Source organism: Pyxicephalus adspersus, chromosome 6, assembly GCF_032062135.1.
Source record: "Pyxicephalus adspersus chromosome 6, UCB_Pads_2.0, whole genome shotgun sequence".
NCBI classification, from domain to species: Eukaryota; Metazoa; Chordata; class Amphibia; order Anura; family Pyxicephalidae; genus Pyxicephalus; species Pyxicephalus adspersus.
Genome location: NC_092863.1, coordinates 3,562,618 through 3,588,673, shown reverse-complemented (window position 1 = coordinate 3,588,673; position 26,056 = coordinate 3,562,618). Strand labels below are relative to the sequence as shown.

The following is a 26,056-nucleotide window of genomic DNA, read 5'->3' as shown; positions in this document are numbered from 1 at the left end:
TACTGTATGGGACTGGAGATATGTTATCTGAGACTGCTAGAGATGTCATTAGAATTGCTTTACAAATCAATAACTTGTGACCCCTAAAGGACTAAAAAGTTGATATTTTTTTCATCAATAGTCATAATAAAATGAACAAAAGAGAAAAGAGAAGAGTAATGAAGAAAGTGAGTGGTAACATTATTTTTTTTTCCTTTACCTACCTAATCATTGGTACAGCACATTACACTGCCTGGTGGTCTACAATGCCAGGAAACATATTTTGTAACGTACGTATGGTGCTAGAGCAGGGGTGCCAAACAGGTGGATCGCGATCAAACAGTAGATCGTGGAGCCCTGTCTTTCAATATAAACTCTACCTCGCACAGGAGTTCTTAAGTGCAAGTTTTTATTGTCGGTAGATCATTTTGACTTGATCATTTTAAAAGTTGCCTGCAAGCCAAAAAAGTGTGGGCACCCCTGTGCTATAGGGTCCACATTTTCTCCACGTCACATGACACAATAATTCAAGACTGTTTCATTGGTATATTTTTATATTGCTAATGGTATATTAATATAATGCTTGATTAAGGGTTCATTTGCTAACTGCAGATGAGCTTCAGGTATGGATGTACTGTTTGTATGGCCAAACGTTTATGGGCATCTAGATATCACACCAATTTGAACTTGCTTGATATGGGACAGTCTTGAAATGTGAATAACGTGCTAAAAGTCCCACATGGCATCAAGCCACAAGCAAGGAATATCTGTTGCACTCTTTGAAATAAGCTTTGGCTTAGGTCTTGGAGAGCATCCAAGGAGGGAAAACACTAAGTGCCGACTCTGGAGGCCTACAGCCACATGATGAGTACCAAAAGGTTGATGTTTGGGTACCAGGAATTTATTAACTCCACACTGCATTAATGTTGTTTCCAATTAAGGAACTTCAAAAGCAAGGTAAAACAATATAAATCTATGCCACTGTATAGTAACACTGAATATGTAATGAGGGTTAATATTCCATGAGCAAGGTCTCATATATGACGCCCAAATGTTGTAGAGATGTGACTCAAGCATAATTTGTAGAAATCAGGTGCACAAATAGCACAGAACACAACCAAAGTGATAATGACTAGACGCACCTACCAGTGAGATGGAAAATCCCTAGCTTTTTAGGCCTGAAATAGTTTTATTTAATCAATTATTTAGTTGCAGATTTTTTTTGGCATGTGTTCTAGGTTCGGTCAATATTGTGTGCTAAGTTTGTTTTGGAGGCACTACATTTCAGGTTAAAAGGTTGATGAAGTTATGTCCAGTGTTGGGCAGTTGTGCTATGGTTGACAGTATTTGCTGTAATATTTAGATTAGTAGTTTGTGTGAGACAATATCTGTCTATAAAAGCCTTCCTCCTGATCGGAAGAGGCATCTGGATATATAATTTAAGTACAAAGTAAGATTAATAGGCTCCCAAACTAAGACATTTCCAGTCATCCCCATCTATCTACGATTAGGTGATATCTTTTCCTTAACTTTGCCCTTCATCTTTAAAGCATGAGCATTTACTCTTGACTCTCCTGGATGACACTCCATTATTTTGATAACCAGGATCGTCTTTGAATGGGCTTCGGCAATCGCTTTGGATGGCTCACTCGAGCTCAGTCATTTATGTAAAAATCAATAGCTGCAAATGAAATGACTGCAAAGGTGTCGGATCTGCATATGTTCCCGGCAGCCGGGTGAGCAGCCTCTGCTATGACAATTGGCAGAAGCATTTCATGAGGCTATGAAACACATTCTAATTCCGAGTTTGTTTACTGAGGCTTTCCATATGTTTTTTATGTAGATGTGAAAATCTTGAAACGCTCCTCTACCTCTGAATATTCATTTAGGTGTGGGAACGAGGAGGTAATGCATACAGGAAAATCACCGTCCAATTGCTTTTCTAGATGAGGATGTGGGACTGTTGAGAGAATGTCGCTGTTCTCCAACAGCTCGAGATGTACATTCAGCAGTGATAAATGACTTTGTCGGACTCAAATGCAGCACTGTCTGACTGAGACAAGCGTCAGCAAGGGCCAGAATTCAATGAGATACCGCCGAAGGACACTTTTTTTATGATCAGTCTCCAATATCACAGAGACACAATTCTGCAGACAAATATTGTATATTTAAAAAAAAAAATAAAGCTGATCACCTAGTAATTCCTTACACGAGATAGAAATGTGAAAATTACCTAAAGGTCATCCCTGACCAAACCTTACATTTTTGATTTTGAGTAGCTTCCAGACACCCTCCTACTTTTATTATCCTTTTAATACTTCAATGGCAAAATTTCCCCAAGGTAGTTTGTATCTGTCTTTGGACTAAGGCATCCCACTAGAAGGCCTATGTAATTTTGTGTTGTTCCTTGTAGGGAATCTATTGAGAAAGGCTGGCCTACTACCTTGGCAGTGCCATGGGCACAGAAATGAGATACACAGGGAATCCTGAGACGGGATGCCTCAGGAATAAGAGAAAACTCATTATGTAATTTACCTTGTCATAAACCATATAAAAATTACATTTCTCCCATAGCTTTGGGCAGAGTTGGACCTTGATGGTAGAAAGGATGGTAAATGGTCTTGGGGTTTGTGGAGACAAATTCAGGTCTATCATAAAAAAGTTGTTCCCTGAAGCAGTTTCCCTTAAATACAGAGGGTAGGACCACTCCAAACAGAATGACATGTGACTAGACATCCTGTGAGCCATTGTTTTCTAGGACAGATGATTTACAATGTGGCAAAAATATTTATCCATCAATATCACTTTCTTTTCAGTTTATCTGAAAAGTATTCAGTAGGGTTGAGGTCAGGGTTTCATTCAGACCACTCAAGTTACTCCTCATCAAATTGTTCAAATCATGTTTTTATGGAGCTGAATTTGTATATAGGGCCTTCCCCAAAATGCAACTTCAAGGGTAAAAGTGAAAAGTTGTCTAAAAATGTAGTTGTCAAACAGTCCCGTCTGGTGGAAATAGTTCAATCATTTGGAGGACTGTCAACATATTTTTGGCCATATAGTGGACATTATTTGTATGTGTCTCTCCCGTCTACTTGCACTTGCTCTACCTTTGGCTGCATACCATTGCTTATGACCAGCTTCCTGCCAATGGAAACAGTAGACTAAATCGCAGCAATGTGTGTTAGCAGGGCTGCATGGCAATGTGGTAACCCATTTGGGAAACATTGTCAGAAAAAAGGACATTGTAGAAAGATCATTCAGTGTTTTTTTTACAGAGAGTTGAAGATTTGAAAAGCTTGACAATGACCTTTAAATTATAATTTATATGGTGTGGTCTTTACTCCTGTGCAATAAAAAAGCAGGACATGCATGTGTTGTAGTACTTTTTACTACAATGGTTGGGTTTCATGTTGCCCATCTTACTCATGAGAATGTGACAAAATTCATGAACATGACTCCACAAGAACATCAAATGTGTGTTCAGGACTCAGAAGGACTAGTGCAGGCCTATATATATAAAATAAAAAATATAATTGGTCACTATGATCAGTAAGAACGCTTCTCCCCTAATCGCTTGGTTATGATTGCTTTTGTAGCCTCCGCCTATGTGTTGGTGAAATGCAGCTACTCCTCTACAAGGGCTGTCATATGTTCTGCATGGCTCTCCAGCGGGGTGATAAATTCCCAGCAATGAAAATCTCCTGCTGTGACTTTCTGGCGGATAACCTCCTGTACTCGGCACTATATTGATTGCCACACAAGCACTCAAGGGCAGGAAAATATTAGCACAATAAATACTTTTCTATCCAGATGTAATGTCACTTATAATGCTGCAGATCCACCCCCTGCGTTTTCTGCGATGGGGGGGGCAGGATACGCCTGTACACTTCCTGTCACCTCACCGCGCTCCTGCAAATCCAATAGTTCAATTTCCCAGTGACAGCACAGTAAATCAGACATGTGCATTGAAATCTGAGTATATCTACAGTCAATATCTGCAATTTCCAGTCTACAAGGTACTTCTGCACTTCTGTTCCTGAAAACTGATGTGGTTGGGAACAATAGAAATTTGGCCACTGACATTTGATTGCCCCATTTATTACGGCTAAACAACCTGTGCCAAAATGTCAGGGCCTAATGTGCCAATCTGGTATTCTAGTACTTATCACAACTTATCATGTCTGATATTCCATATGGATATCCACCAACAATTTAAATGTCCCAAGCACTAATACTAAGAAAGTGCCATATACCTAACAATCAGACTACACAGCAGCTGGCTGTACCTTGGTAGTGGCTGGAATCCTGGAAATACAGACAAATAATGAATATACCTTTGAAATGTATACATGAGCACTGCTTATACAATCCCAAGTTATACAGAACCAGTTCAGTTATCAGAGTAGGGTTTGATTTTTATCTATTGCTGTTAGCAAAACAGTCACCTCTCTCCCTCCCTCTGGCTATGATTGGAGAATAAATGTACAGCAAGTGCTCAGTAGCATATATACTCTCGAAGGTAGGTTGTTCAAAGCAGCCTATCATTGTAAGGCAACCATTCATTGTCAACTGATTCCGAATCACCCGAGGTATGGAGCCATAGTGACAGCCGGTCTTCCCAAGAACAACCCAAGATATATGATGAGCTGACAACTATAATGTTTGCCTACTTTGCTCCAAGCTATCACTATGTTGTGGCCCTTGGGCTCTCTCCACTATAAGTAGTCAGTAACTACAGCTTCAGCATGTCCAGAAAGTCTGGATCTGAACAGGAAAGAGTGGAAGGTCACTTGGTTGTCTGAGGTCAAGTCAATCGGCAGAAAGAAGACATGGTCAAAGGTAAGCCAAGGTCAGGAACTGGACAATGGTAAGTGTTTACAATTACACATACTGAGGATTCTGCAGGGGCTGCCAGGACAGGAAAGGCTTATATAATCTCTGAAGTCTTGGGCCCAGCTTATGCATAGAACTACGCATAAGGTGAACAATTTTACATGCAGATGAGTGCCCCCACAAGCATGCATGCATCAAATATTAAGGTTATTGAATACAATCCCTTGCACTGAGCTGTTGTTCTCTTGTAACATGACATAAACCCCAGGGAAATGGAACCTGCTTACTGACAGTGACTATAATATGTCAGATCAGGTGGGCCTGAGTGGAGCAAATTTTAGTATTTTTAGCTATAACCAACTATTGTAAAGTAAAAGAGAAAGCATAAAACCTATTACTATTTATAATGTCACAACAGATAATTAGGTTGTGTCAGGGTGGTGGACCTGGTTATGTGTATCCTTTAGGAAAATATATACAATAACCATATAAATATATACATTGTTTGTAATTTGTTACAAACAATTGTTGATTGTTGAAAATAACTGTATATAAGACTGTTACGTGGTAAGTAGGGGGTTGTGTAAGGTCACATATATCCATCAAATAGAAACAAATAATTAAAAAAAATGAAAGCAAAGAACAAAACTAAAACAAAAAACTTAAAACACAAAACTACCTCAATAAGAATATTTCTAAGTAAAGTTTGCCCAAACACTCCACAATGGAAACATTTATATTTTTACTGCAGAATCCAACTCCCTTGACATGAAATGGAACTGCTCGCCAACTCTTAAAATGCTTGTGTACGTGTTTATGCATATACAGCAGTTTTTACAGGCTGGATGTGACTCCTGTGACTCCTGAGTTCACTGAGGCACCCGGGTCAGTCAGGGACACATGTCCACAGCTACCCCCTTCTTCGATTGGCTACATACATTTACAAGAGCTCCACTCACCCAGACAAGCAGGTCGGATTGGCTGATCACAGGAAGACAGTGCAGGATCCCATCCTTGGACCACTCCCGGGTGCATAGTTGGAGAGTCAGCAGTCTGGAACAGAAGATGCAGTATTTTGTTACTGCTAGCCTGAATATAGTTTAGAGACTGGACAATATCTTCCAGGGCTGGCATGAACCTAGTTGGGGATTATAAACAAATCAACAAACAAAGCTGTTAGCAAATGCTTGGGGTTCAAAAGCTACAGTGGCTCAACTATTTCCCCTAGGAAACACAGAAACCAATTATATATTACTTGTGTCACTTTATTAATATTATCATTAATAAAACAAGAGTAAAATCTATTTTTTTGTTGCTGGAAAAAGTACAAACAATTAAGGACAAATGTTTACTAATCTACCTGGCTAGGGTCCAACCAGCAGATAGTTCCAACACCCAAAAAGTTGGGTTATCTATCTGCCATGTTGGTTTTTCCTGGCTTATCACACTTATCTACTCCTACGATATTCCCGTGATGTATTCTACTTCTTTCTGATGTTTGTATTTAGCTCCACCTTTGCTGTTGTTATTACTCCACCATGATAAAAGGCACCTGGGTTCAGCAATTTTCCGAACAAAGATTGCTCATCTCATGACTCAATTTGTGTCACTGTTTTGCACTGTGCAATATTACCAGGGCAGTCATCATTTAAATGCGTCCTTATGAGCTGCAAGGTAATTGTGAAACTTATTGAAATCCCTTTGTAAATTGCTCAGTGTTTGTTCTATTGATTTGCCATCTAGGTGAGTCTTCTAATGTCAGAATACAGATGATGCTGTTACAGCAAGTCCAATAACAGTGACCCAGCGTGTACAGTATGCCGCCATAAAGCACAACAATCTGGAGAAATTGAGGGAAGATACTGAGACGCTGCAGTGCATGCAAATTTGATGTTATTAGAGTAATCTCCACCGGTGGCTCCGCTCTGATCTGAATAGTAAACTCAGTACCAGAGACTGACGGGGTCTCCTGCACCAACATTGTAATGAGAGACAGTAAAATGACATCTGCAAGATGTACACACATGTGAAAGCTTCATATCACTAAAAGAGATTAATTATACACAGATCAATAGATTGGCTTTCATAATTCTTTTGAATGCTGCCGGTTTGTAAGGTAACACTTCATTATTATCTTAAATATTTTTAAGTGTATTACTGGTATATTATGGAATATATGGTTACATAGTTAGGTTAAAATAAAAAACACAAGTGCCTCAAGTTAACATACTAGAAACCTGCATATTCCTGATAAACCCATATATGCACAATTGATCCAGAGAAAGGCAAAAAAATCCTTAATATACTCCAACAGGGAAAAAAATTCCATCCTGATCCCTTGAAACAATAAAATGTTCTTTGGATTACCAGGATTACTTATTATAGTGCTTCCTTTTTATAATATATTTTTTATGTGTGTTATATATCAGGAAATAATGAAATTATGCTTGTACATTCTGTATAAAGCCTAATAATAACTATTGTAATTCCACTAGTAAAGAATTTTGGTAAAAACTGTATTGTGCCACAACCAAATTCTGGAAACTGAGCCTAATCTTTCAAGGACATTGTGCAGACTGCCCACATTACATGTAGGCTGTAATATGGTACATCATATCATCAATAATGAACCTTAGAAGTCCCCCAAACTTCATAGGAAACTACCAACTTCCTGGAAACTATAGCATAGATGATACCTGCATCCCTTCTAATGCAATGGTGGGGCCTCGGAAACTTATTGAGGGGTACTAGGATTAAATCATTGGAGGCATTAACCCCTTTGGGAGGTCAGCTATTGAGAGGTATTACTACTATGAGATGGGTATAAACCAACCCTAAGAAAACTAAGATTATGTCCATTGCCTGCTAAAAAAAAAAAGTTTTGTGTGTGCTTGGCCCATCTGCATTGACAGTGCAGAGCAAAAAGTCCCTATTACATAATGGGTGTCTAGTTTTCTTCCAAACCAATAAAAGAAAAATAATAAAAAGGCTAAAATACTTTACCTATACTTTAAGTAAAAACACTTCTCTGGTTTCCATTTAGTTTGAGCCACATGGCTGAAGGCCTACAATTTTGGTCACATAAGAAGGGTAAGCCAATTAAAATGGGATTTATGCCTTCAGCAGAGATCACATGAACAGGTGCCTAGTCTCTTCCAATATGAGTCTTTATTGGAACCAGGGGCATTTTCTTTTATTTTCCTAGCTCTGTGTTAACATTTTAGTCCAGGTAAACTTTAAAGTGTCTGAAGTATGCATGGCAAAAATAATCTGGGTTATGACTACATTTATAGATTTTGACCAGAACACTGACCCACATCTGCTGCTATCCAGAGATGACAAGGGTCATCTGAAAATCAGACAGGTTCTGCAGAGCACCAGGACCTCTGTGTAATGAACGGCGACTAGTCCCAGATTTTGATGTGTGCGCTCAGATGTGCTGGAATCACTTTATCTCTCTACAGCCGCCTACGACAGATCGTCTATTTTCCCTCCCTGTAATTCTATTTTGTTTGCTCTTTGTAAAAAAATTATATTTAGCAGCAGACAAAATTATAGGCATTTTTGTGCACCGAAAACACGGCGTGTACAATCTGCACCGTGGAATATCGGCGAGGAACCGTTTTCCTTGTAACAACACGATCATCTTTTCAAAGACTTTTCCCGAGGCATGTAATTGCTGTTTTCTGCTCCTTAGAATAATGCTCTGCGGCTCCCAAGGGTGATATTGTATATACCAACCTGCGGCACGTTCGCTATATACATCTCATGAATACAGAGCACGTCGAAAATTGTTCTATTATGCGACTTTCTGAAAAGAAAGATCAGAAACTTGCAGCAAAGTGCGGCTGACAGGATGAAGGGATTGATAGGGGGATGTGAGGTGCAGCGTTTGTCTGTGTGTGTGTTAGAAATGCGCAAGTGATTAAAAACTCATCTTATTTGTGTTTGGGTTCGGCCTATTTATGTGCAGAGTGAATTATACAAATAAATAATAGAGATTAGGATTTCCTAACCTATTTTACAGGACAAATATAAATGACATGGAGGAAATAATAAACAGCTAGCCCTGATGCATGTACAGGATCAGAAGTAGGACAGGTCCCCGAGGGGTGTCATTGTCTCCACTGGTCACTTCTATGACTTCTATGATGGACTGGACAGGATTATCATTTACTTTTATTATTCTTTTTATCTCTTTCTCTGCTTTTGAGCAAGATTTATCTATGCTCCAACAGGTAAATATTTACTTTGTCCTGGGAAATGACACAACCTTCATCAGAGAAGAATTACATCCCTGGGTCTGAGAAGAGATGATGGCAGATAAGTGGCCCAAAAGAATTTTACAAAGGACAGAAAATATATCATGGTTGTTGCTGTGATATTTCATTCATATACTGGGTTTTATATCTTAGAGTTTAAAGGAAAGATATTACACATATTGACTGTGTTCTGCCACAGCTTTTGTAAATCAACATGGTGCTCCTGAAGTTCCCTAATGGATTCAGTAAAAGGTGGTAACAAGATATACCACAAATTGGTGCCCACCTAGAAGTGAAAAAAGTTGACCAACAACAACTATTATGTCTCCCCTAGTCACAGCTTTCTTCAAGGAATTGAAATGCAAAATTTAAATAAATCAAAGGAACCAAGCAAAATATAATCCTAACCTTGTAAATCTGTCTGTTCTTTCCAATATTCATAGGATCATCATGATAAAGCCCACACAAAGCCCAGACTAATGTGTTCAGTTTGCACTGCACAGAATAAAGAGAGACACATCTCTAGACCAGGTCTGAAATATATATTTGTGAGGTAAGGAACTGAAAAGATCTGACATTCTAGCATCTCAATTTATCCCAGAGGTCTTCAGTAAGGGTTGGGAGCAGGAGTCTACGTGGCACACCCAAGTTCTCTATACTAAACTGGAAAAACCATTTAATGGAGCTGGCTTTGTACACAGGAGCAGTCATGCCGAGACAGAAAAAGGCCATTACCATATTGTTACTACAAGTTTGGAAGAACACAATTGACCAAAATGTCTTTGTATGCTGCAGCATTGACAGCACCAGTAACTGATGACTGTGAACTGAACTATTTGTAGTGAACCACATACTTCTGGCTATACATGTACAATATATAATAAATACCTGTAAAATGGGCATTAAATGACATTTAATAAACAAGATAATTGTTGGTAAAATTTTAGAAATAAACAGGTAACAAATCTTTAGTAAAGATACCATTATGTCTGACCACAACGTGATTGTGTTGTTGTCCTGGTATCAAAGACCCCATTTCAGTGCAGCTCTGAATCAGATACCGCAGAGAGGAATATCTGTATTATTCTTGTTTCGGGGATTTATTTTTTTTACTCTATGTTCATTTTACTGGTCCAGGCCGGAATAAATTAAATCTATTTTTTTTCTTGATTGCTTTGTCGTACCCATTTTTTCCCCTCGCTCTTTATCTCGCTGCACTTTGTATTCCTTTCTGTTCAATACTTTTCAGAGTACTGAGACTTTAAAGAGGTACAATAAATCCCAGATCAGTTTTAATGACCATGGTAAGCCTGCTTGTAATATGTCAGTAAGCTGAGCCTATAAGCCAATGGGGAATAGACCATTTCTGCCTTAGTAATTGCCTACACCGAAAGATTTATAATGTCATTATCCGAATCTCCGAGAAATAACTCAGCTCAGAAATACCCTTAAAAAAAACATATTACAATACTCTTCCAGTCTTGTCACTCATAAATGTTGCCGGATCCAACTTCCCACCAAGATCTTTATATATTAAAAATGGAAAACAGCTGAATGTAAAGAGCTTTTATTGGAAACAAGAAATCCCTCTTTGATGTCGGGACAGATAGCTTGGTGGATGCAGAATTAGAGGGTGATATGGAGCCAGCAGATACAGAAGTGAAGTGCTAGACAAACATGAGCTCAATCCACATGAGTCACTCACACCTAGGTGTCTGCCCGTTTTTATAATGGCGGGCAGATGATTGCATTGATTAAATGATTGCTTTAAGGGACTGGACCCAAGCCACATCCAAATACACACACCGGCCCTAATCTCCTGTCAGTCTGCGGCAAAATGGCTGCCGCCGATGAGTAAACTTACATGACCTTTGGTTTTTGTTTTAAAGCAAGCCTATTATATGAAAGCCACCTAAATGCCAAGGGAATGTTGTACCTTGAACAAATCAACACAAAAAGATACAAAGGAACTTCTATAACCATTTTTATTGTCCAGACACCCCCCAAAAAACTATAAAAAAAATAGGGTGCCCGATATTCACTGCAGTGAAAGTCTGAATTTGGTCAGCAAGGTGGGAAAGTGGCAAGGCTCTGACTACACAGCTGGTAAGTCTGTATTTGCATGCAGTGTCATGGGTCTGGATAGGCACTAGGGTTGCTCTGTAAGAGTAAATTTATGTGCAGACACTTCTTCATGTCTCCGTATATCTGCCGTCACTTGTCTATTGTCAGTCATTGTCCGAGTATGATGCAACTTGGCACACAGGTAGGCAGGTAAAGCACTGCATTTGGAATTGCTATATATATATATATATATATATATATATATATATATATACACATACATACCTAACATCAGGAAGTGTCCATCATATGTATAAATGAAAGAGGTTTTCCTTCAGTTTGTTGGAGCCCCCCCTGAAATCTTTATTTAAGAATATAAATGGTAAAGTCTGATAATAATGCCATTACTATAAAGCCAACAGAAATAGCTCCAGCTAATCATAAATAAACCTTTTCACACCAGACTATTCCCAGGCCGTTTCTGGGACCGAAGGTGTTAATGGAAAAAGATGCAGCATTACATTAACAGCGCGGGAAGGAAATAAAACCTGCCTTGCTCTTTGTTTAAATCTAATTTTATGTTTCCAAAAATACGAAGCGTTTGCATATTAAAACACAGTATTACCCTGTGCCAAAGGAAGCTCCTTCAATTTGCGATGCTGTGATAATTACAGGCACACAGGCTCCTGATGAGAATCCTTGAGACGCAGCAACCTTCCACAAAGAACTAATAAAAACACAATTAGTGGCTGCTGCATTTCTGGCATGGTGACGTGGGATGCAGGAAGTGCGTTGGTGGCTGACTGTCCTCAGATGCTGAAAGTTCATGTGCTGGGGCTCTACTAAGCAGAGGTAAGGAGCCTGATTACTTTTAACAAAGCAATTCATAAGTGATAATTAGGCAAGTTAAAGCTGAACTCTAGGAAGACATAAAAGTCAGAAATTATTGCGGCTCGCTGATCATTAATATATCATTACATTATTTTAATGCAGCTGGGAAAGTACTTGAATTGGACTTAATATCAGCAGCAGAAGCTGAAGATGGAACCATTTAGTTGTGATGTAGTGAAAGGAAAATGTTGATTAGGAATTACCAAAACTTTCACAAAACAATTGCAAATATATTGTAACTTCTGTCTAGTTAAATCTCAATCATTTAATAGACTTCACTCAAATATTCTCAGCTTCAGGGTTACCAATGGATTAAAAATGACATAGAGTTTGTCTAAGGTGTAAATGGTGCGGTGCTAATGTCATATTAGTGAACTAACGGCAACTCATCGGTAACAAGATAACAAGGACAGCTCTCTCCTGCACACAACTCCTTTGGTGACCCATGAGACAGCAATATCACAGTGACAACTCACTGCTATGATCATCGTGAGAGCATTATTATAGAATCAGGTAAATGTTCCCCCTGCTTGCTTGGCAATTTTGACATTGGTGAGTCACCAATAATGACAGGATCACTAGTGTGCCATGGCCCCGACACGGTTAGCAAAAGCAGGAGCTGCTATTTCATGTATTGCTGTATCCCTGTAGGGTTTATTCTATGAAACTCCATTACAAGGATGCATATCTCCCCTCCACCAATGGAAGCATCACAGTGTATTTCAATTATTTCATGATTAGAATTAAAGTGGATTTATCACAACATTTTTACCATGATATAAAAGGGTGGCTATTCCTTTTAAATGACCAGAAAGGAAAACTTGCAGCGTCCTGGGATACATTCTTCTCAAATCCCAGAAGGCTGTGGGCTGCTCCTTTAACACATGTCCAAGATCAGGCATGCTTCATCAGGAGATTTCCCATAATGTAAAAATAAAAAAAAATATTGATGTTATATATGCGCAATTAGATTAGTAGTTTTTTACATTTTTAGGAACACGTCACCCAAACCCACGCCCGTGTAGTGCGGGATCGAGTGACGCATAAAGCACCTAGAAAAGAAAGAAAGAAGATGGCATTGATGAACTCTTTGGTGAGAGAAGAGGAAAGCTGAAAGAGCATTGAACTCCCTGTGGACCTGTGAACTTTTGCTAATTTTTTTAATTTAATTTCTTAAATTTCTTAAAACTTAAAAAAGTGATTGATTGACCTGGGACTTTTAGGCCACGGATAAACTCAGGATTCTACTGGGACTTTCCAGGTCTACAATCTGAAAAAGTAAGGGATATAGCCAGGCAACCTAGACATGTCAAAATGGCAGAAACAAACTTTTTCACCAGGAGCGCACATCAATTAAACATGTAGAGTCCCATTGTAGTGAGTTGTAGGGAGTTGTCCTGGTCTGAAGAGAACCCTGTTACTAATTTAGTTCACAAACAACAGCCAACAAAATTTCTCCCTTGCTAAAGTACTTTGTTCAGTTTTTCCTTCAGATAAAAGACAGACAGTGAGAGAAAATCCTCTCTAATTAGGAGTTTGGTAGGAGTGTGATAAGTATGCAGATTTCTTCATTATATCTCTTCATTATTTACAGAAATATTTCATAAAACAAAATTGCGTAAATCACTGACAATAGTAATTATGTCATTTATGCTGACAGAAGAATCGGTAACGTGCTTCTTTAGATCTGCAGAAACATTCAGCTGCTTTTTTTTATAAGAAAATAAAGTCATTTGTGAAAACAATGGTGTCTTATGAATGGATAGATCCTCGCTCCTCCAGCACGCCGGGATTTCAATGGGGAGTTGAGCCAAGATACCTCGGCACTACTATGAGTTTTAATCTCACTTTGTGTCTCCAGAACCCTGCTACGGATATAAGTCATAGCGTTCAGAGATCTGCGCTTAACTGTAGATTTTCTCTTGGAAATAAACCCGAAAATGAATCACTAAATTGAAATTCCTATGTAATGCCAATTCATGACATTTATTCCAGAGAAATCCAGTGGAAATTAAAGGAAAACTGAAATGGTTGGGGCCAATTTTATTGTTTTCTTTTACGTTTATACATAAATGTATTTTTTTTTATTTTGTATCACATATTCAGTTAATAAACATTTAATATTGGATGAACCTGTGATTTCCAAAAAACAATTGATTCACCTAAGAGAAGGATCAGTGGAAGTTTGGCTTTAGGCATGCTGATCTTTATACATGGCTGTGTGGAACGTGGTGGAATCGTTGCCATGGCTTGGCAGTGTACCCTACAGACTGAGCTACTGAGCACTGTAAACAATAAGTGGGTGTTAGGAAGAAGCTACAAAAATGAGCCGAGAGGTCTACCTGCGGTCTGTATAGTGGAATAAAAACAAGCATGCGATATTTCATATTTATGTATGTAGAGCAGTGTTTCTCAATCAGAGGTTGCTAGGGCTTCATTGAGCAATGAGCAGTTTGTCCCCCTCATGTCAGTTTTGGTGACACCAATCTTTTTGGTCTGTAAGGGTGGGAACCTTGCCATTAGCCAGAAGAGGCATTCCTCCCACCGACCACCATGCTAATACACTGAGTAGTGGATAAAAAAATTATATCAGGGATTACCGAAAGACCTGAAAATTATTTCAAGGCTTCCCTCATGATTAAAAATATCAAGAAACACCAGTTTAGACAATAAAAAATATTATGTTTTGTATATTTTAGTCTTTTTAGTATTGATATCACTGGGTCCACTGTTCTTGTGTTAGTACCTGGCATTTACCACATCAGTGTAGAATGTATTCATTAAACACTCTCATATTTGGAGGCCACAGTTTCCCGCACATTCAAAAGCCCTACTCCACTAAAACAATGACCCAAAGAGTAAATCAATAAGTATATGTTGATGGAAAATGGACATTCAAAATGTTCCTAAGGTTCAAGAACAACCAATTAGCCCTGGAACCTGCATCCCAGTTAAGGAGAAACAACATGGGCCAACACATGTACCCTGAAGGTTAAAAAAGTAAAGTTCACAAATAGTTCAACTCTCTTCTTATTGATATGCATCTTGTTAGCACCTGAGCACTGGCACAATATTGCTTTAAAAAATCTTCAGCTCTTTCTGTTCATGATGTCCCCATGTTTCCCAGAAGAATAATGTCTATGGCTTCCCAGACAGACGTAAAACACCAGAACCAAGGCCTTAAAAGCTGTGCACAGCCAGGGCCCGGGATTGCCCCCCGGCACACAGGAATTATTTACTTACTACCCAACACAAGCTGTCTGCATTTTACTAGGACCGATGATTGGATGTGAGTATTTAACTAGGCTTACATCAAATACGCTTTAAAATTAGATTCACAGAAGAATATATTTGCAGAAGCTAAACTTTGAGTATGCTGACGGCTTACTGACGATGAGTTTCCTCTCTGGAAGGGATTTTCCTTCCATACACCATTTAGTTCTTCTTATTTATGGCATGGAAAAGGTTCCATATCAAAAAAGGGCCCTCTGAGACCCTTGGTTCTATGGCACCTGGCCCTTCTGACAATCCTATATTTTGTGAACGAAAAAAAAACTTTAGCAGAAGTCACAAGACGTGGCCAATCAACCTGGACCCCATCCCAGAAAAAAACATTTAATAATTGCTTGGGAGGGACATTTACGCAGCAATTCTTGTAAAGGGATTATTTTAACAATTTTTGGTGAATCCACTCCCTAGTTAGTAACATGGAAGAATGAGGATAGTAAAACCAATCCAGTGCTTACTGGGCTGCTTCAAATTTCCAATAAAATGTCTTAAAGTGGACCTGTCATTGTAACAAAGACTGAATGAAGAGTTTATTTTGCCAAGCTGATAATGTTCAGGTAAGAAAGGCCTATATTTTGGTAGGTGAGCCAACATTTCAACATTCATGAAGAACGAGTGTGGAATTTAGTGTCACTTGCATGGTTATGCTCGGAGTAACATTCATTTTTTGATAAAACTTAAGTAAGCACCAGAATCTCCACTGACATCAGTCGGCTGTACTCTTCTGCACAACAGTACTCAAACATGGAGAGGGGAGGTCAGCTGTATAGAAACAGGTCATGGATCTTGCTGCATTGATTAACTGTGCGGAGTTCTAGGACCTGACTGTGATGTATGGAAAAGCTCAAATTATTGGTTAAACAGAAACAAAACGTATTTCCCATGTAAAAAAGTTTATGTTTAGCCAACTACCTAACCTTAATAACACAGCTCCAGGTAGACCTTTGCTGTGCAACCTATTCAGTGCTGCACAAAACATCTCCCCAGTCTGGCACTGTGCACTATTGCTGAACATTGAGGGTATGACCCCCACTGACTTCAATAGAAAGCTTATGGACATTCTGTCCACCACTAACTTCTATGGAGTCCAGTCCCTGCATGCATGAGGGGTGCAACACAAGAAATTTAAAGATATGCTATGCTCGGCAGGAAACATCTGCCCAGACATGCATTTTAGATTTATCCAAAAATGATAACGTTTAAATTTACACCACATAACATGCAAACGTTAGAAAGTAAAGGCTTCTATAAGAACTGAATGTGCTGCTTGCCCCAACCTAGACTATCCAGTACTACAAATTTTGACACATTAGAAGTGGTTGCGATTGGTTGTACTGACTTTAAGTATAAACTCCTGTTTTCTCAGCACCTTTATATTTTAACATGTTGGTGCAAACCATTGTATGATGTTTTAGCCAAAGTGGCCATACCAACTTTCTTCCCAAAAATGGCTAGGTTCAGGTTTACAGGTAAGATTGAGGGTTGGATGTAGGGGTAAAATATCATTATTTTTTATTATTATGATCTAATGCAAGCCAAAAAAAATCATCCCTGGCCCTGAAAATGATTGTATATGAGCAGTCACTCGTTGGGCTAGATGAAGCCCACAGCTTGACTTTCTTGAACAAGAACCCATATAGGACCTTTGGAGAACAATAAACCCTACTTATGACGAGAGCATCAGTTGAGTCAATACGGGCAGATTTTTTTGGAGAACAGAATTGAGTATTCATTATTATATAGTAATAAAACATAATTAAAATGTACATTACAAAATCATTAGGTCTTATTAGGCTACTGAGGCTGACATCTGTTTACACATTGTCAGTCATCCATGGAGCAGTTTGTGACTCTCCACGATGGGCCAACACACACAAATATCGATATTTTTTTAAAGGGTTACTGAACCTTCTTTATGTCAGGAAAGGAATTTTTCTATTGTTTACAGCTGGGGAAATTCTGATGATGTGTGAAGAGGTCGGGATAAATCTTACTTTGCCATAAGCTCACTCTGGGGTGGAAAGAGAAAACCGAGAGTCAGGTTTGGCAGCGGGGAACGGCGCGGGGCGATGCGGATGATGTTATGTGATGACTTTAGCAGATGGCCTTTTTTTGTATTTTGGAACTGGGAATATCCATCAGTTATTGCCGTTAACTGACCCAAGGGTCCGAAATCTGAATACTCCTATTACACCTTTCTTCCAAATTATATACTCCGTGGCAGTGACAGGCCAGATTAACTGCCATTCGCTGTTTTGGAGACAGTCGTGTAGCAATATTTTGTGGCTGCAGCTGCCAGAACAAGTGAGAAAAAGTTCTATGATGTGACAGATGACAGGACATGCAGAGGGCAGGAGTTTATCCTACAGAACACAAAGTTATCGTAAACTTTTATTGTGCTAGTATTATGTTACCTGCCTTTTAAAATCACCCTTCGCCTTATTAATGTCCAACTTCTGTTTATTGTATTATATCTTAGCTCATTCCACACGTTCTCCCTGATTTTCTGTATGAAGCAGAGCAACAATCACACAACAATGGTTTAGATAGTAGATTCTGAGTTTAGATGACTGGTGGGCAGAATTTTAGATTTTGTAAGTAATCCAATGTGCTAATTATTTCAAAGAGAGAAAAAAGGAAGAAAAATTAGGTTTGTGATTGCGGGAAAATTTCCCTTACTTCCAAAGTTGTCACTGAAACTGGATAAGAAGAATATTCCTAACGGGGGCAAATATTGATATAATATTTCTGCTCATTTAAAAAAGGACTCAAAAATCATTTTTTAAACTTGCCTACCCATCTTCTTTTGTCTCTTAAACCCCCCCTACTTCCCATCATTCCATATCTCCTCTTCTATTGTGTGAGACTTCCCCCTCCTCCTAGATTGTAAGCTTTTTGGGACCAGGTCCTCTCCTCCTCCTGTGTTACTGTCTGTATCTGTCTGTCATTTGCAACTCCTATTTAATGTACAGGACTGCGTAATATGCTGGCGCTATAAAAATACTGTTTATTATTATTATTATTTTTATTATTAATAATAATAATAAAAATATCATTATTAATAATACTATTAGATATATTACAACATATACACCTAAAAAATTATACATTTCAGCTTACCAGTCCTTAGATATGATGACTGCATCCATTTTCTTTTTTAGGTTTTTCCCTTTTATTTTTACTTGCTAACTGCCCTTCCTGTCATTTTTGGGTATTTTTGTAATGCAATGGCTCATGGTTACCACACAGGATGGACTTCAAACATGTTTGCCCTTGCTAATCATTATTACATGGTGAATTGGTGGGACTGGTAGCCTATTTAAGAAAGATAAGTCTCCTTGTGCTCATACAGCCCATCTATAAGGTTTAACAGGCATTTTCTGTACTTGCTTAAAATATTATTGTCCTTAAAAGTTAAAAAAATGCACCCTTCACATTGAGAGGGACAAGAAAACTGCAATACATTTCATTTGTTTGGAGTTTATATATATACTACAGGGTGAAAATATATCAGGATTGTATCCTATGAATTGTATTTGTGTCACTAAGACAAGAAACAAAGTGAATCTGTAACAGAGATACAAATGATTCTACAAGCTGGAAAGAGGCCGTCTTTGCTCTAACTAAAACCAAACAATATATTTATAAGTTGCATGTATTCATAGTGTGCAAACTATTAGAGAAAAGCTTAAATCACGATCACACAGATCCTTTCTTGCAGGACATTAAAACACACTTACCTGTGATTTTTGTCTTCATCTAACCCAACTGGGGGTGAATGAACGCCTAATAAATGAACTCCTGTGTATGCTTGCTCGGCCAATCAAGATGTCCTGAAGATTGGAATCAGAAAGAGCAGAAGAATATGGCGGTGCACAGGACCGAATGGGGACAAGTCTATTTACAACACTGAGATCAGGCAGGTAAGGGTATTTGATTATTTCATCACAGTCCCTTCTGAAAAAAGAATCTGCTAGGCACCTATGATCAATCTGGTAATGTCCATGGACCCTTATAAAGTGTTGGTACTAGTGGAAAAGTTGCTGGTGAATAGTATTTGGTGATCTACGGTTTATAAATGGGTCATTAGGTGGTAACTTGTGAGAAATGATGGAGTTTGGGTTTTGATGTTCACTGACTACATGATGGGAAATATCTGCCTTGATGTCATCAGCCTGGTTGCCTCTAATCTGGAATTTGTTGCCTACCATAAATGATTAAACACCATCCCTTCAAGCAGTTCTTTTGCTGAACGTTCAGCCCTGGCACCAAAACCGTTAAAAATTCATACACAGTAATTAGTGAATCATTCCAGAACCTGTTGCCTGTGTAGGCCCAGCATATGTGCTGACCTTTCCAGAGTGAAAGAGTTGTTACTGTGGAGAGGATCATAATAAGTATGTTTGTTTCTGATGCCGAGGAACTGAACAGAGCGCTAACACAATCCATCCTCCTAAAAACAGTTTGTGTTCCTTTGTTCGGTTCCTGTGTAGCCCAATAATTAGTGCCAAATATAAAGATGTTTTCAGCTGAAGACAAAAATAAAACAGAGTCAGTGAACCCTACTTCAGGACTGCTGGAGAACCATCTGCGCTAGCTTCATACTTCTGCAATTATATAAGTTGGTAAACGATATGATAAAAATGAGTTATTGCTGTGTTTCAGACCTTGGATCTAGAACGGAAGGGTTAAACCATTCTCAGCTTCTCTCAGTGCCAATTCAAAACAGTCTACATATTAATTAAAGTAACCCGCTATAATAAGTTTACTTTTACAGGATTCTCTTTTTGTTAGCCAGTTATTTGGGGTGAGCAGAAAAAAAGAGCTGATAATTAAATCAGAGAGTGATAGAAACCTGAATAAGAAAGTGTTTCTATAACATGAACAGCTGTGAACATCCCATTTCATCCTTCTGGATCTGTAAATGCATGGATAAGTTCCCAGTCATGGGGGGGGATGTGTTCAATCTAAGGTTCTATAGAATATAGATACAATGGATCTAGAATCAGATATGCTTTTCTCATTAAGTGCTGCATATTATGTAAGCTGTCAGTATGGAACTTCCAGGTATTTATTACTTCTCACAGGGATCACAATAACCCCACTACTCCCCAATAATCCTGATAATATTTCTATCTGCTTTTATCTCCAAAAGGTTGAAGTTATTAGAAGGAAAAAAAAACATATTACAAGAAAGAAAATAATAGAAAAAAATAGAAAAAAGACTCCAGGAAAAATCTAGGGTAGTAGTTGATGTGATTACGGTGATTTTGGATATCAATACTTACATTGTGGGGTTGCATGAGGGAACTGAACAATCAAAGCGATTGGATGTATAGAATAATTCTGTTTCCATGTGGGTCTGACAGATGGTTGCACTCCATGTCAGCTCTGTTGGTCGAAATCTAAGTCATGGTCCTGATGATCTTCACCTAAATAGGTGTTAAGATCCTGGTCTTATAGAAGACTTGGTAAGTTTCTGAAAATTGGTAATGGTTTGGATTGCAGAGGGGGCTATGTAGAAAAGGAGATAGACACCATACATACACCTATGCCAATTTTTTGTTTAGACACCATCCAATTACTGGACCAAGAAGCCGAGTGAAAAAGGACTCAACCATGTAAATCCTGATAGCTCTCCAGTTGTGTTGACGAATGTCTGACATGGATGAGCTCATTCTCAAGCTTCTCACTACAATTTGCTAGAATACAATGTTGCAGTCTGTTCACTGGGAAGACTAAGGAAATGCTTCCTCCTGGCTGCAGCAGGCTGATGACATCATCTCATTTAGGGGAAATGACATGAGCTCAAAGATGGCCTAATAATAAACTGTGAGGTTTTTCTGATAATCTTGCTATAAAAGGCATACAGCTTAAAGATGTTTTTCTAGACAATTGTCTATGAATGATCTTATATACAAAGGATATTCATTAAGGAAACATTCTAGGATCTGCACCAAGCTAAGACATTCAAGAAGCAGAAAAAGCAGTTCCTGCATATGTAGTGAACGTGCATTCTTCTAGATTGTGGTATGTGGTCCAGCCAGCAGTACCCATGTTTTGTCTGTCCATCAAGTTCATTTCTGGGTTCTTAAGTCTTTAAGTGTCATAATAGGAAAATACCAGAGCCGTCATCTGAACAGCAGGGAGAATGGAGAGCAACCTATGATCACTGGTCACTCCTATTGAAGGAGGCGTTATGGATCACGGGACTGGAATCAGATATTTCTTTATTAGAATTAATAGATTAGTATTGGGAACCGGGTTTTGTTTGTTTTTATTTTTGTAGTTTAAAATCTATAGTTCCCCTTTAAAAGGAATCATACATTTGTTATCCGAGCTATTGTAAACCAAGGTAACCCTGCGACACAGCAAATGCTTTGATCTGTGTACACATTCATCTTATCTTCCAATACTTCTCAAAGTTACTGCAGCCTGGATAAATCGTTATATTGCTGCCGGCCTCAACTCTCTCATGGTTTGCTAAATCTCCAGATTTTTTTTGTTTGCCTAAAGTCAGCCATAAGCAGGTATAATTCTGCTCCATTTAATGGTCAAACCACAAGTTCTGCATTCAATGGGTGAGATTTGTGTTATAGTCCATATATTTATTCGATCAAAACATTGGAAGTTTTTGCTGCATATACTTCCTCTTTTTCTTCCACTGTCATAGTTTTCTAGCCTGGGAGAATTAGCATGGAGTTTGTATGTTCCTTCCCTGTTTGTGTGGGTTTCTCTATGTTCTTCCATACGTCATGGAAACAATGGAAGCCTTCACTCAGACTGGTGTCTGTACACATGTGTATGACTGGGGATATGGACACTGTAAGCTCCTTTGTTGATCTACTGATGTGAATGTGCAGTTTCAGTATTATAAAAAGTAATACAATAAATACACAAAAATCTAATTAGTACATATGCTTCAATTTCCATTATTCACCAAAGTGAATTCTGCAATAGGAAGGAAGGTACTGAGTGGACTTTCCCATTCCAGAGCCCTGAAAATAAATTAAACACTAGCAAGCCCTTGCAGAGACTTTCCCTGGTATACACTTTGGTTTTAAAGAGCCCATGCCCAAAATCATGAAGAGCGATATCTTCCTTCTAGGACCCATCCCTGCAGTACTGTACTACAAATACATTTTAAAAATTCAATGGATGCCCCAAAAACAACCAGAACTTATCAGCACATTTGGAACATTACCATGTATCTGATCTTGTTTGAGCAAACCAAAAGCCTGAAGATAACTTTCTCCGAAATGGTACTTTTTATTTGTACACCCCTACAGATATGTTGTATCAATCTTTAATGCTATCCCATATATAAAGCAAACATGAGATTTTAATTATCCAATATATTGGTAAAATGTGAGAGATTGCAGCAATTTTTAGCCATTTTGCTTGCATGCATCTGAATGCATAGTGGAAAAAGGGGTGGTTTTTACAGATACATTCAGGTGTTTTTTTCTATAGTATACAAATAAATAGTTAAAAAATAAAAATATTCTATCCTAAATACAAACACATCTCCAGCACCCCAGAAAAAAAACAGTCTCTCAATAAAATATAAAAGGGTTACAGAGTTTCATTAAAATCAATTCATCCCTTTGTAATGTAGACAAGCTTATAAAGCGTGATCATCAGTGTCCTCTAAATATGTCCTGGGTAACTTCAGGAAAGGTCTACAGCCCCTTGATATAGATGTGCAGGTTTGAACCAGAACATTTTAGCAGCTGTCCCTGCTCTGCTCATATGTGATCAGCTTGTTGGTTAGACAGGTGCTCTTACATTATAACACAAAGTGCATTATCACAAAGTTTGTTGTCCTGAAATACGATTGGCTGTCAGTGATTACTGCCCGATAGTCATGTTTGTGTAAAAGCCAGCATCCCTCCCCGAGTGACATATTTCATTGGACGCTTTGACTATGTGATCTTATGGAATGCACCCAACGTGTATTTACTACATTAATTATATAAAAATACCTCCTGCTTCAAAGAGGAGAGCTGAATTCCTGCTGTGTCCAGATGTTGTAGGAATGGAGTCCTCACCCTCGACTTGGAAGTGTACAGAAGTCATTTTATGGGATATACATGTGCAGATTTAAAGGTAATATCCTGATGAAATCCCTGCCCTGACACAAATTCTCCATCATCCCTTGGATCACAGCTCGTACAACCCTTGGGAGGGGAATCTAGATCTGCTCCAGTTATGATGAAGACACATGTAATAACCGTGTGGAAAATGTCTTACTAACTGGAGGTGAAAAGTAGAATGATGATATCACTAAATGTCACTTTTTGGCGTTTAGCTATCCAATAAAGCCTGAAAGGATATCCGTGATCTGGATGAGAAAATAGAGGGCTGCGAGGGGCTGCTGATGTGCTGCCAGAGGACAAATACAAATCCTTAGCTTTGCAGAGAAGAAATCTTTTTTTTCACATTGCCCACCCTGAACAGGGCCAAGGCAGTACTGACATGGGTGCCAGTGGTTTGGGACAGAGAAGGAAGTAGTGTGAATTATAATAAACCATGGGCTTGTGTGCACACCTCAAATCATTGACATGTGTACAGCGGTCCTCCCATGCCTTTTATCAATTTGATTTGGCAGATTGATGAATGTCCAATTAGGAATGGATTCTGTTCAATCCTATAGAGGAGGGCACAGAAGGGTGCGACATACCCCCCCCCCCCCCCCATCCATCTCTCAAAACAAAAGAACAACATCACATACACAGCTTTCATTCCTTCAACCATCACTGGGAACAATCACAAAAGATGGTTTCCAACGCCAGTAATCCTAGGTGTGTACAGCCTTACACTGCCCTGGCCTTAATCCTTCTTTTGGAACAAACACCCACCTTATGTAAAACCAGACAACATTTTATATGGTAGAGAACACTCTGATCTTTGGTGTCTTTTCACCCATCTGATTGAGATCACCTAGCACACGTAAGATTTTTTAAAGAGATAGTATTGAGCGACTCTAGGTTTAGTTGTAAGAAATGTGGCAAACTCAAGTTTCATGGTGAATTACACTTTATGGGTTGGTGAATCCTGTTGGTAAAAAAATGGGAAATGAAAGCTGGGCATTGCCATGGGGAACATATATCCATATATATCAATACTGAAGCCCTGTTATGTTAAACCTAATTTGTACCATCCCAAAACCTCTCCGGCACCCAATTCTGGGAGTGACAACCCATAATTTTCCAGGCCTGTCTGGTCCGATTACTGATCCTCAATAAGACAGCTTCAGGACCCCTCTGATGGACAGCCAACAGGAAGTGCCCATATCACAGAGACATGAGTTCCTAAAGAAGTTGCCTACTAGTATTGGACTGTTTTTTTTTAAACCTAAACAGGTTATTTGGTGGAGGGAATTAAACTTTAAGCAATTAGAAATCAGTAATAAATCTAACAGGGCACATACAGTTACATTTTGATACTATGGGCCAAATGGCACCTCAGTTCTATTCATTTTGAATGAGACCCAAATCACTGCTTCAGTAGTTGGCAATATATCCATCACTGCACCATAACACATATTAAGCACTGTAATCCTGCTGCATGTACACACCAATATAACCCCACATAAGTAGACAAAGAATGTCCTATAATATAAACATATACAGCAACATACAGACAATCTGCACTACATATAAAATATATGTATTGTGTTCAGTAATGGGAAAGGCAGAATTGTCCTGCCATCTACACTCCGTATGGCCGCTAGGAAGAGCGTGCTAAGTACATCTAGTGAAAAATCTCATTTAGTTTGTAGCAGAGAAAAAAAACTCTATTGTAAGTCTGCGATGTCCATTAAATTATATTGATCTGCCATGCATGTAGTTATTGCAGACTTTTTTCTATTTTATACTGTACATTACCCTTGTTGCTGGCAGAATAGCGAATCAACAATTTATAGTTAACAGAAAACAACAAATCAATGCCATAAAATCATCAGCCAGCCTCAGCCATGCTTCCTTTGGGGCTGGAGTGTTGCTGTAGCGTGATCTGTAATGGCGTTTCTTAGATGTATTAAGGTATAAAACCCTTCTAGAGAAACCGGGGCATTGCATAGTAAAGGGGGGGGGGGGGGTGCACATTAATTTCTGGTATTCTTTATTGTGTGAAAGGGTTTTACAAAGAATTCATTAGATGAATATATACTTATTTATATAAATATATGGATAAATGTTGTATGTTTGAGGATTTGGTAAGTTTCCAAATTATTAGAATTAATTTACCAAGATTCATCCATGGACCCCAAACCCATCTGTGGTCACATGGGTCATGGTAACATTGACTGAGAAGTAGTTTTCTATAAAACAATCACTTCTTGATACTGTTTACTATATTCCAACCATTCCTATTATGTGAGGCTGCAAAGGTTAAGCTAATTCTTTTTGTTAACCCTCCTTTTACCCAACCCAGCCTTGAATGACTCCATGTTCCTAGATGACCTTTCTCAGCTGCTGGAGAGGGAAATTTATAGGTTAGGGTGGCCAGACATAGACTGACTCCAGATGATTTGATGTGATGATCGAGGGAAGATAAAGCCACGTCGGCTGTCCCTAGGGGGTGGTAAAAAGCCCTTCTGATAATATGATAACATGGTTGGTGATGTGGATGATATCGTTTCCGTTAATTAAAGTGTCTGTGGACCCTAAATCTTTTTTTCTGCATGTTTGCCAACATGTTTTACTATATGCATGTTTCTTGCATATATTGCTTAT

The 26,056-nt window shown here is 38.6% G+C and overlaps 1 protein-coding gene across 1 annotated transcript in view; it reads right to left on the bottom strand.

The window, feature by feature from the left end:
• The window catches only part of TSHZ2 (teashirt zinc finger homeobox 2), a 285,070-nt gene that overhangs the window by 145,057 nt on the left and 113,957 nt on the right, over nucleotides 1-26,056 (bottom strand). Inside the window, exon 4 of the mRNA XM_072414171.1 lies at nucleotides 5,772-5,865. The gene's annotated coding sequence lies outside the window, so the exon portion shown is untranslated. The remainder of the gene's footprint in view (nucleotides 1-5,771; nucleotides 5,866-26,056) is intronic.